This window comes from Camelus dromedarius, chromosome 10 (genome assembly GCF_036321535.1).
Source record: "Camelus dromedarius isolate mCamDro1 chromosome 10, mCamDro1.pat, whole genome shotgun sequence".
Lineage (NCBI taxonomy): Eukaryota > Metazoa > Chordata > Mammalia > Artiodactyla > Camelidae > Camelus > Camelus dromedarius.
This window is the reverse complement of record NC_087445.1, coordinates 70,121,216-70,130,629: the sequence shown is the minus strand read 5'-3', so window position 1 is coordinate 70,130,629 and position 9,414 is coordinate 70,121,216. Positions and strand designations below refer to the sequence as shown.

Below are 9,414 nucleotides of genomic sequence, written 5' to 3'. Positions count from 1 at the left end.
AGAGAGGCAATTTAGGGAGACGTATTCATAAAACTTTCAAGTGGTAGAGTGGGTATTCACTCCTTAGAACCTGCAGAGAGAAAGTTCAATGGGTTTAATTGATTTCAATTTTGGATAGGTTGAGTTTTATACAGACAGCTGTGCTTCAGACTGGAGTTCAAGAGAGAAGTGAAAGTGAAGATTAATATTTAGGTGGGGATGATAGTCTGGTGACATCAGAAAACAATATCCAACCTTGTTCACACTCTATGCTTTGGCTGAACACCTCCAACAGGCCCCTGAAAGAACTGCGGTGTTAAGTTTGCAGAAGCTCTTTTGGGTGGTAAGGTACATTTCTTTTTCTCCCTCTAAGCTAAGAAATCAATCATATATTTGAATACATGGTAGTGGATCCATGGTGTATTTGTTGGTGACTTTAATATCGGATAATGTCCCTCCTGGGCTGAAATTTAGCCTTGATTTTTTTCTTTTTGTTCTTTATTTTGGTAAGGTGCATTTTTAAGAGGGACATTCTGGACTATCAGGCAGGAGAGATACCCTATCATTGCACTACTTGAGTCCTTCTTTCCCCTTCACAGTACCTTCCCCCACTGATTCAGACTGGGAGAGACAGGGAGACTACCAACAATGAGCCCCTGTTTGGGGCGGGTCCTTGTATCTCATGGAAACCCCCCTGTAGCTTTTGAGGAAGATAATTATCTCCGTTTAACGAATAACAAGAGTAATAACTAACACTGAGTTTATCTCTGTTGAGTGTTTTTAAAGCATCATCCCATTCGATTCTCACAGCAATACTGTAAAATTGGAACTACTGTATGGATGGGAAAACCTAGGGTCAGAAAGGGGAGGTGTCTTGTCCCAGGATACACAGCAGGTTGGAGTTGGCATTTGAAGCCAAGTCTTCCTGACCCAGAGACAAAGCTGTCTCATCACTCATTTCTGGATGAACTGAGGGCTTTTTTCCGTGGAAGCGGGGAGAATGGAGGAGATTCGAAGAACACTGACGTCGACTTCTGCCCAACGCAAATCCATAGGTCGGTGAATTTTACCAGGCTCCCAGCTAATCTCTGACCCAGACCTTAAATCCGGAGCCGGGGAAGTGGTGCGCATGCGCACGGCCTCCCGTTCGGCCCCGCCCCCCGGGAGGGCTTCCCTCCTTGCTCTTGGCTCTGGGGCTTGCGCACTACCTCCCCAGCCAGCGGCTTCTTCCCGGTCGGGGACTTCCGGTGCGGGGGGTGCGGTTCCGGGTCGTGGCGCGGCTTGGGGCAACGGGGCTGCTGCTCGGCCGGCCGGCGGCGGGGAACGACGGGGATATGAGGGCAAGCCTGGAAAGCGGCTGCTGAGCCGGCCGGGAGGCGCGCCAGTCCCCGAGGATTCTGAGAGTGTGGAGCTCGGGCAAGGGCCAGGAGGAGCGGGGAAGCCGGGCCCTCCCCTCAGGAACGTGTCCTGGGGCCGACCTGGCCCATAGTGTGGCCGCAGCTTCAGGTAAAGGTTGCCCTAGCCGCTAGCTCCTTCCCTCGCTCGCCCGCCAGCCCATCTGGGGAGCCTGGCGGCCCTCTTCACTCCTCCGCACTCGGCGCTGCCCAGCGGGCAGTCTGTCTGACCCTTGCTCTGGTCTCCCTTGAGCATCCGTTTCCTGGTCCTTTCCAGAACTGGAGGCTGCCTTGAACGTGACAGCTGGGTGTGTGATTTGGGGGGAGGAGAAGCTAGTGGACCTTGTGGTGTTGGGGTTTGGGGAGGGTACTGTTGACTTGGGCAGTTTCTGGCCCAACACTTGGCAACATCTAGGTGTATTAATCTTCATAACGTGAAAATCAAGTTTTTAAAGCATTACCTGTGCAGTCCCTGTTTCCTAGCGCCCCTTCTCTCCGTTGCCCCAAAAGAGTCAACAGCCTTGCAGAACTGTTTTTTCCTAGCCGGAGTGCTGCCAGAACTTTGATTCAGCTTTTTATTTATGGGAGTGGCGAAGAGTCTTCTAGATCTGTTTAAGGCTGGGGGGAAAATCATTGTAGTTTAAACAAGAGCGTTACTTTAACTCGAGAACCGAAAGCTGATTCAGAGATTGGTTCAGTTTTCATTCTGAATGAACGCAAGTGATTTTTGAAGCCTGTTACAATACCTGGCACTGTGCAAAGCATAATGTTGTTATAAACCAAACCAGCAAAGTTCGGAACTTCCCCAGGTGTGAACAGTCAAAGGGAGACAGGTGTTTACACATCAGTTAAAGCAAAGTCAACATTTTCGTTCTCTTTCAACAAGCAGAAGGGCTGGATTCCTAATTTATAAGAGCAGAAAAAGGAGGCACCATGTTTTATTCCTCATACTCTGAGCTCACACAAGATGCTCAGTAAACACTGAGAGTTCTTGATCAAGTATTGATACTTGTTTTCATCTTTTTCAGTTTACACACTTGCAAGCTTGCTGGGGCTTGTGAGGCATGCTGGTGGCCCCTTTCCCATTCAGCTTTGTGCTCATACCTGCCTTCGTCTGCTGTGATGCTGGAGTGCACTCGCATTCCTCTACATCTCCTGATCTGGCTCCTGGCTAACCTTCCAGCTATGCTTCAAAAGGTCCCCTTCTCTGATCCTTTACTCTGGATAAGTGGGACTCCAAATCAACTTTGTCTCTCCTTTGTTCATTGGTTTCTGTAGGACATTCTCTCTGCCTAGATTTCTCCTTTTCTGTTTTTACCTAGTCAGATGTTACCTAGGGCCCAGCTGAAATTGGCCTTTCATCAACCAATTCAGGACGACCTCAGCTGGAAATTATTTCTATTCTGGACTTCTATAAACAAGCATTATATCTACAGTTATTTCATTTAGCAAACATTTACTGAGTATGGATATATCCCAGGTACCATGCTAGACAATGTAGAGATAAATAAGACTCAGTCCTTGTCTGCTTAATTTAGAGAGATAAGGAAGTAATTCTAACATAGGGTGATAAGTACACTTCTTTCTGTGAGAGTTCTTTCTGTGATCTAGTGATTGCACAGAAGGTGGGGGGTGTCATTCACTTTTGAGGAGTGTTCTGTGGCCAGGTAATGCTTCATAATTTGATAATAGTTAAGCTTTAGTATTTACTATGTGCTGGAGATTTTACTAGGTTTCTCTTTTTTAATCATTTTAGCCTCACTTTAGAGGTTAGGAAGGCTCAGGATAAATTACGCATCTGGTACGAGACAGAGCCAGGATTCAAACCCAGGTCTGTCACATGCCTACGTATGTGTGTTTTCCATTATGTGTTTTTTTTTCCTTCTTCTTTCTGACACCATAGCCCTTTATATGCAAGTACATATTGAAACAACTATACAAGAGAAAAAATATGAATATCAAAATGAATGGTACAGATAGTCCTTTTAAGTGTAGAGAAGACCATAATCTTTCAAGGCAAGGAGGTAGTGGGTCAGCTCAACTTTGAATGAGTGGGCCAGACGTTCTGTAGAGAACAACCATGGACTCTGGATTCAATTCCTGGCCCCTCTTCTTACTAGATATGTGGCCTTTGGCAAGTTTCTTAATTCTAAGCATTATTTCCTTCAAGTATGGTTTGAGATGGGGGATGAGATAGACTCCATGGAGTGTTGTGAGGTAGTGTGGATAAAGAGCCTGATATGTGGCAAGGCCCCCTGAAATGATAGCTGTAAGATAAAAAGGTACAATCCCTATGGCATGGTTTTAGAGTGATGAGTAGGCCAGCCTGAATAAAGCAAGCCATTGCTTCTTTTAGTGGGGATACTGGGAGGTAATGTTGGAGGGTCAGTAGGGGTCAGAGTCAGGGCTTGTGTGTCAAGCAAGAGAGGTAAGTTCCAGTTTCTGCTAGTAACCTTCCTGTTAATAAATACCTTGACGATCTGTGATTTATTCAGCAGTGCCAGGAAAAATGTTAGACCCAGGGATGCAAAGGGGAATATAACCAGGTCCCCACCCTGAGGCTGTTGACATTCCCATGGGGGAGCTGTATGTGTGTGCAGGTGAACTGCAGTAAAGCCTTAGAGGTACTAAGACAGCAGTCACCTCAGGGTACTTTGGAGCACAAAGGAGGAAGCACTGATAATGGTGGCTAACGAGCACTTACTGTGTGCCAGCATTGTGTTAAATGCATCATCTCATTTATTCCTGTATAGGAAGGTGGTATTAGCATCCTGATTTTACAGATGAGGACACTAGAGCACAGAGAGGTTAAATAAATTCCTTGAGTTTATGCAGCTGTTGGAGCTGTGAGTAGAGGGGATTATCTGCTAGACTTTGGTATGTTGACTCTTTGGTACTATGCCATGTTGTTTCTTCTTGTGATGTGAGTGTCTTCAGAAAGGAGCTAGCCCTTGAGCCCTAGCTTCAGTACCTGTCACTGTGCTGGGCAATAAGGATAATGAGGAATGAACATGGCTTCTGCACTCAGGAGCTCATTGCCTCATCTGTCACATAAAATATTTATATGTGTATTTTTTAATTTAGGGAGCGTTTGTTTTGCTTGTTGACTCATAACTGAAGACTTTAGAAACTGCTGCAATTCAGTGGATTATAGGTGCTTCAGGCTGAGAGAATTTGCTGTAAATCTGTTATTTTGATGTATAGGCCTTATTAAGGACACAGAATAGATACCGAATTGCTGTATGGCAAGGAATTCTGTCACATTACATTTTTTTCTCCCATGGGAGCTGCCCTGACCTTGTGTTTTCTGTGAGTTTGAAGTTTTTGAGAAGTTTTGACTCAGAAGTTAGCACATGTCAACTTGTGTTAAATTTAAAATAATTGAGCCCTTATATTTTAGTCATTGTTAAATGTTTTTGTATGCCTTATTTCCTTCGATCTTCATGATTCTGTGAGATAGGTGGTTTCCCCCTTTTAACACATGAGTAGCCTAAGGCTTAGTGGTTAAGTGTGTTACCCAAGAGTCACACAGCTTGAGTTGATAATGCAAAAAAAAAGTTGGCCAAAAGAGTAAACAAATATTTATTAATTTAGTTGTCTTTTGAGCTCTCCCTCAAGAGTCTCCAGCTCAAATGCCCGTGGTGTAATATAAAGAGTAGGACAAACCTTGTGAACTAGAGGGAATAGGGCCAGTCAGTCTGAAGGTAGCAGTGGCTACTCAGCTCCAGTTGCTTGTGAGGAAGTGGGCCCAGTGCCCCTAGATCTTCTGATTGTTTTCAAGAGATGCTGGAAATCTGGATTTTAATGTATGTACTTTAAAAAATTGCCATTAAAAAATTTATCATGTAGACCAAAACACATTTGTAGGCTATGGACAGTCTTAGGCTGCCTGATTGTGAACTCTGACCTACCTGATCACTGAAATTTTGGTACCCTCTGTTCAAATCAGGAGCTACAACACACATTGTGATTATTGATCGGAAATCTACTGGTAAATTGTTGAGCTCAGGGGGTGTTGTGTTTGACTCATACTGATATCTTTGGGGAAGTGGTAGGGTGGATGCTTTTATTTGTATAATCAGGCTCAATTTCTGGAGGGATGGGTTTGGATGAGGTGATGACCTTGTAATACTTTTGTGCTCTTAGTACTTTAAGTGCTAGCAGATCTCTTGTCTCTTTTTGTTCTCTCTACAGTACATGAAGCAAACAAGGGGTGTTATCATCATGTCTAGAGATGAAGAAATTGATGCCCAGTTTATTACAGTTTAGTAGAAAGTACTCTAGACTGAAAGAGACTTGAATTCTGAATGCAGCTATGCCACTAACAGCCTTTAGGTTTTGGTCAAGTCACTTAGAAATCTTTGTATCTTTTTCCCCGTGTGGATGATAATGCTGGAGCTAGTTGAAGTCTTGGTGAGGTCTTTTCAGGATGCCAGGCTTTCTGATTCTAACTGACATTCTTAAAGTCACACAGCTGATTACTGGCAGACCGCAGTGGAGAACATTCAAATCTAAAATGCTGCTTCTTCTCTCTTGATGGCAGGTAGGGAGCCACTGTTCAAGCTCTTCCCTCTGTTCTTTGTTCATTTCTTCTTCTGGGAAAGGACCTTGACAAGCCAGGTGCTCCTCAAATGCATCCGGTGCTTTGTTAATTGTATATACACAAGATTGAAAGGAGGCATAGAGTCACCCAGCATAGTGAGAGAAATATGGTCAGGGAGTTCCCAGCCCAAGAGCTTAATTTATTTTTATTTTAATACCCAGCTTCCACAAGGTGAAAATTGAAGAAATATTGGTCTTCTAGATACTCATTTTCATTCATACTCTATCGTATAAGGAAATAGCATAGAATATAAAAATGAAGAAAATAAATCCTGAGCAGTCATTCAAAATTTATTAACTCTTGTTGGCAGCAGTCTAGGTATATTGAGGAAATAAATTTAATATAGGAAACACAAAATTTGGACCCCCCCCCAAAAAAAACAGTTTTAAGTAATTGAAAGTGAGAAAAATGGAAGAAGCCACTTAACAAAACTTAAATTCTGGAAACAGCAAGAAGGTATTAGAATAACTAGTGGGATTAAATTATAGTAATCGCTTGTGAAATAAATTGAATGTTATGTCACATTTACCCTTAAATATATGCAGTGTTAGATTCATATCCTATACTTGAGTATACTTTTATGAATATGCTTTTATTATTGATGCTGTCAAAGTGGATCAATGTATAAAACTTCAAAAAAATAACATTTTTTAGTTCCCTATGGACTCATTTTAAGGTACTATATTATAGATAAGGACTATTTCAGCAGAGAAATTGGTAGAAAATTGTTTGAAGGAATGGTCTTCTTTTTAAAACAAGTAAATTTTTAGTCTGCACTTTAGTTGCTGACATGCAGGAGACTAACGAAGAAGCACTGAGGTGCAAACTTGAATCTTGAAGCAGTGTGAGATAGGGCTTTGGTGTCACACCCACCTGGATTTGAGTATTGGCTCTGTCAGTTATTAACTCTGTGTGACCCGGACAATGCAAAGTAAGGACAATACTGCCAGTCTCATAAGGTACTTGTGAGGATTAAATGCCACCACTTGTGTAAATACCTCCTTCCATGAAGCTTCTGGAGAGATGTAGGTGCCAGCATTCAGGGCACAAGCCATTCGATTGTTAGTATAGTGTAACAAGAAATGATTTTATGGAGTGGCTGTGAAGGAGTGAGGGTCATTTGCCTGACTAGATCATGAAATTAGTCTTGTTAATTTCTAGCTGTGCTTTGTGAGTTAGCATACTGATCAACTGTGCACTATTGAGAAGACAGTTTCAGTATGCTATTTTTAGGCAATTAAATGGATTGAGCTATTAAATAACAAACACTTCCAGTTGCATATGTTACCTTTTTCGTGTGCCTGTGACTACTTTTTTTTGAAGTTGTTAGAACTAGGGATGTATTATGTTCTCCTCACCCCCATCTTACAAATGCAGAAACTGAAGCTTAGAGGAGTAAAATGATTCAAGGAAGACAGCTACTGATAAAGGCAAAGCTGGGGATTTGAACTGTTGTTGCTTCTGCTGCTGTTGTTGTTTTACTCTAAATACTACAGGGCTTTTGTCACTATTCCATGCTGCTCTAGATGTGGATATTGGAACTGGCCCTTGTTTTGGAAGAGTCATCAACTATGACCCTTTTTACTCATTTTAAACTTAGTGCCTGCAGAAAGTTGTTATTGATTATATTGTGAGAGCGTTAAGGTATATTCTTATGAAGTTTTAAGATTTAATAAAACTAATAATCCTCATTGCTGGCAGAGGTTGGTAGTGAGGTGATCACTTGTATATTGCTAGTGGGAATAAAAACTGGTGAAACATCTCTGGAAAGAACTTTGGCAGTATTTATCACAAGCCTTTAAAAAATCATGCATGCCTTTTGAGGTTGTAATCCCATTTCTCAGAATATTTGTTAAAGAAGTAATCAGAGATGTGGAAAAGTTTTCATGTTCAAAGGTGTTCACTGTGGCAGTATTTATAATAGCAGAAGTTAGAAACAACTTTATTTAGTATTCAACAAAGAGGTAAGAGAAATTATGGAAAAGCCATAGAATGGAAATATTGTGCAAACATTTTAGATGTTTTAGAAGAATTTTAGTGACATATTAATATGCTCATCCTATGATAAAAAGTGAAAAAAGGATATAAAACTATATAAAGTATGATCCCAATTAATGTCAAAATATGTAAAGGAAAAAAGAGGTGGTGAGATTATGGGTCTTTATGCTTTTCTGTTTTCCAAAATATTGTCTGATAAATTTATTTTCAATAAAAAATCATTTTAGTTTAAATTGTAATTGAGAAATGTGAGTAGAGCTAGTGAACATCATTTTGATCAAAAAAGTTTTCCCTAATGCAGATGATCTGATGTTGTAAATGAATTATATTTTTAAGTTAGTTTTAACCTCAGTTGTTTCACACTTAGAATATGGTTTCCTGTATCTTGATGTAAGTGTTGAGATTCCCAGGCTAGGCCTCCTCTCCTTCCCAAAAATATCTTGGAAGAAGAGTCATATTTATATTGGTGGCACCAGTGTCCCAGTGCTACCAGCATCTCTTTAGTGGCCAGTGGGACAGTGAGGAGCCCTGTAACAGCTCTGTCTTTCAGAGAGAGTACACTCCTATCTCCATAAGGCTGGTCATTGGTATATAGAGCTTTTTTTGTGAGTTGAATATTTCTATCTTGGGAAGTGCTTTTTTGGAATGGAAAATTGTAAATGAATTTCTATCTCACTTTTTAAAAATGTTGTAAGAAAAAAAGGTCAACCTTTGGGTTTTAACTTTTCTGATAGCAGTATTCAAGATGTATGAATATTAAAATGTCATGAAGAATTGTGCCTTTTACTCTTTTTTAATTATATACTTCATAATTGAAATTGCAATAGTTTCAGCATGTACAGTTAAGCATGATGGCCAGTTTTTTTTAATATGCATAGTAATTCTCCTATATACAATATATAAAAGCATGCAGAAAATTTAACGAAGTATTTGAGCATATTTAAATTAGGAAAATACCAGGCAAGATGTTTCTTTTGTAAACTGCTTCTGTCCAAAGCATTCTGTATATTATCAGAATGAAAAATGACAACACTTTGTCATCTGTTCAAATTGATATTGCACTCTTTGCAATGACAGCTGAAAAGGCCCACAGGTGCCATATAAAGAGGTGACCATGTTGTCATATTTCATTTCGGCATCCCTCTGCAAAGCCATAATTACCTAATTAGGTTGTTAATTAGGAGATTAGCATTTCACTATATTGATAGAATGCTCTTTACTGGCGTGGGGCTAGATACAGATTTGTCTGCCCTAATTTATAATCTCTGCCTTTTTTGTACTTATTTATTTGCTTAAGATCGTAATGTGGGGCAATTCAGTTTACCCGAGAAACAGTTTGTTTACAAGCTAATGAAGCTTTGATTGCTGGATTAAAGTTGCTGAGTTAAAATATGAACAGAATTGAAAGGTGGTCACATCCCCAAAATGATAATAAAAATT

The 9,414-nt window shown here is 40.7% G+C and overlaps 1 protein-coding gene across 11 annotated transcripts in view; it reads left to right on the top strand.

Moving 5' to 3' along the window:
- The first annotated feature begins 1,225 nt into the window (after window positions 1-1,225).
- MAPKAP1 (MAPK associated protein 1) overlaps window positions 1,226-9,414 on the top strand; it is a 209,748-nt gene continuing 201,559 nt past the window's right edge. For 4 of the 11 annotated variants that reach the window (XM_010984339.3, XM_031450461.2, XM_010984338.3 and 1 more), the window contains exon 1: window positions 1,228-1,485. The gene's annotated coding sequence lies outside the window, so the exon portion shown is untranslated. Of the gene's footprint in view, window positions 1,486-9,414 lie in introns of all 11 variants that reach the window. The other 7 variants (XM_031450465.2, XM_031450463.2, XM_010984340.3 and 4 more) reach the window with 4 other exon arrangements.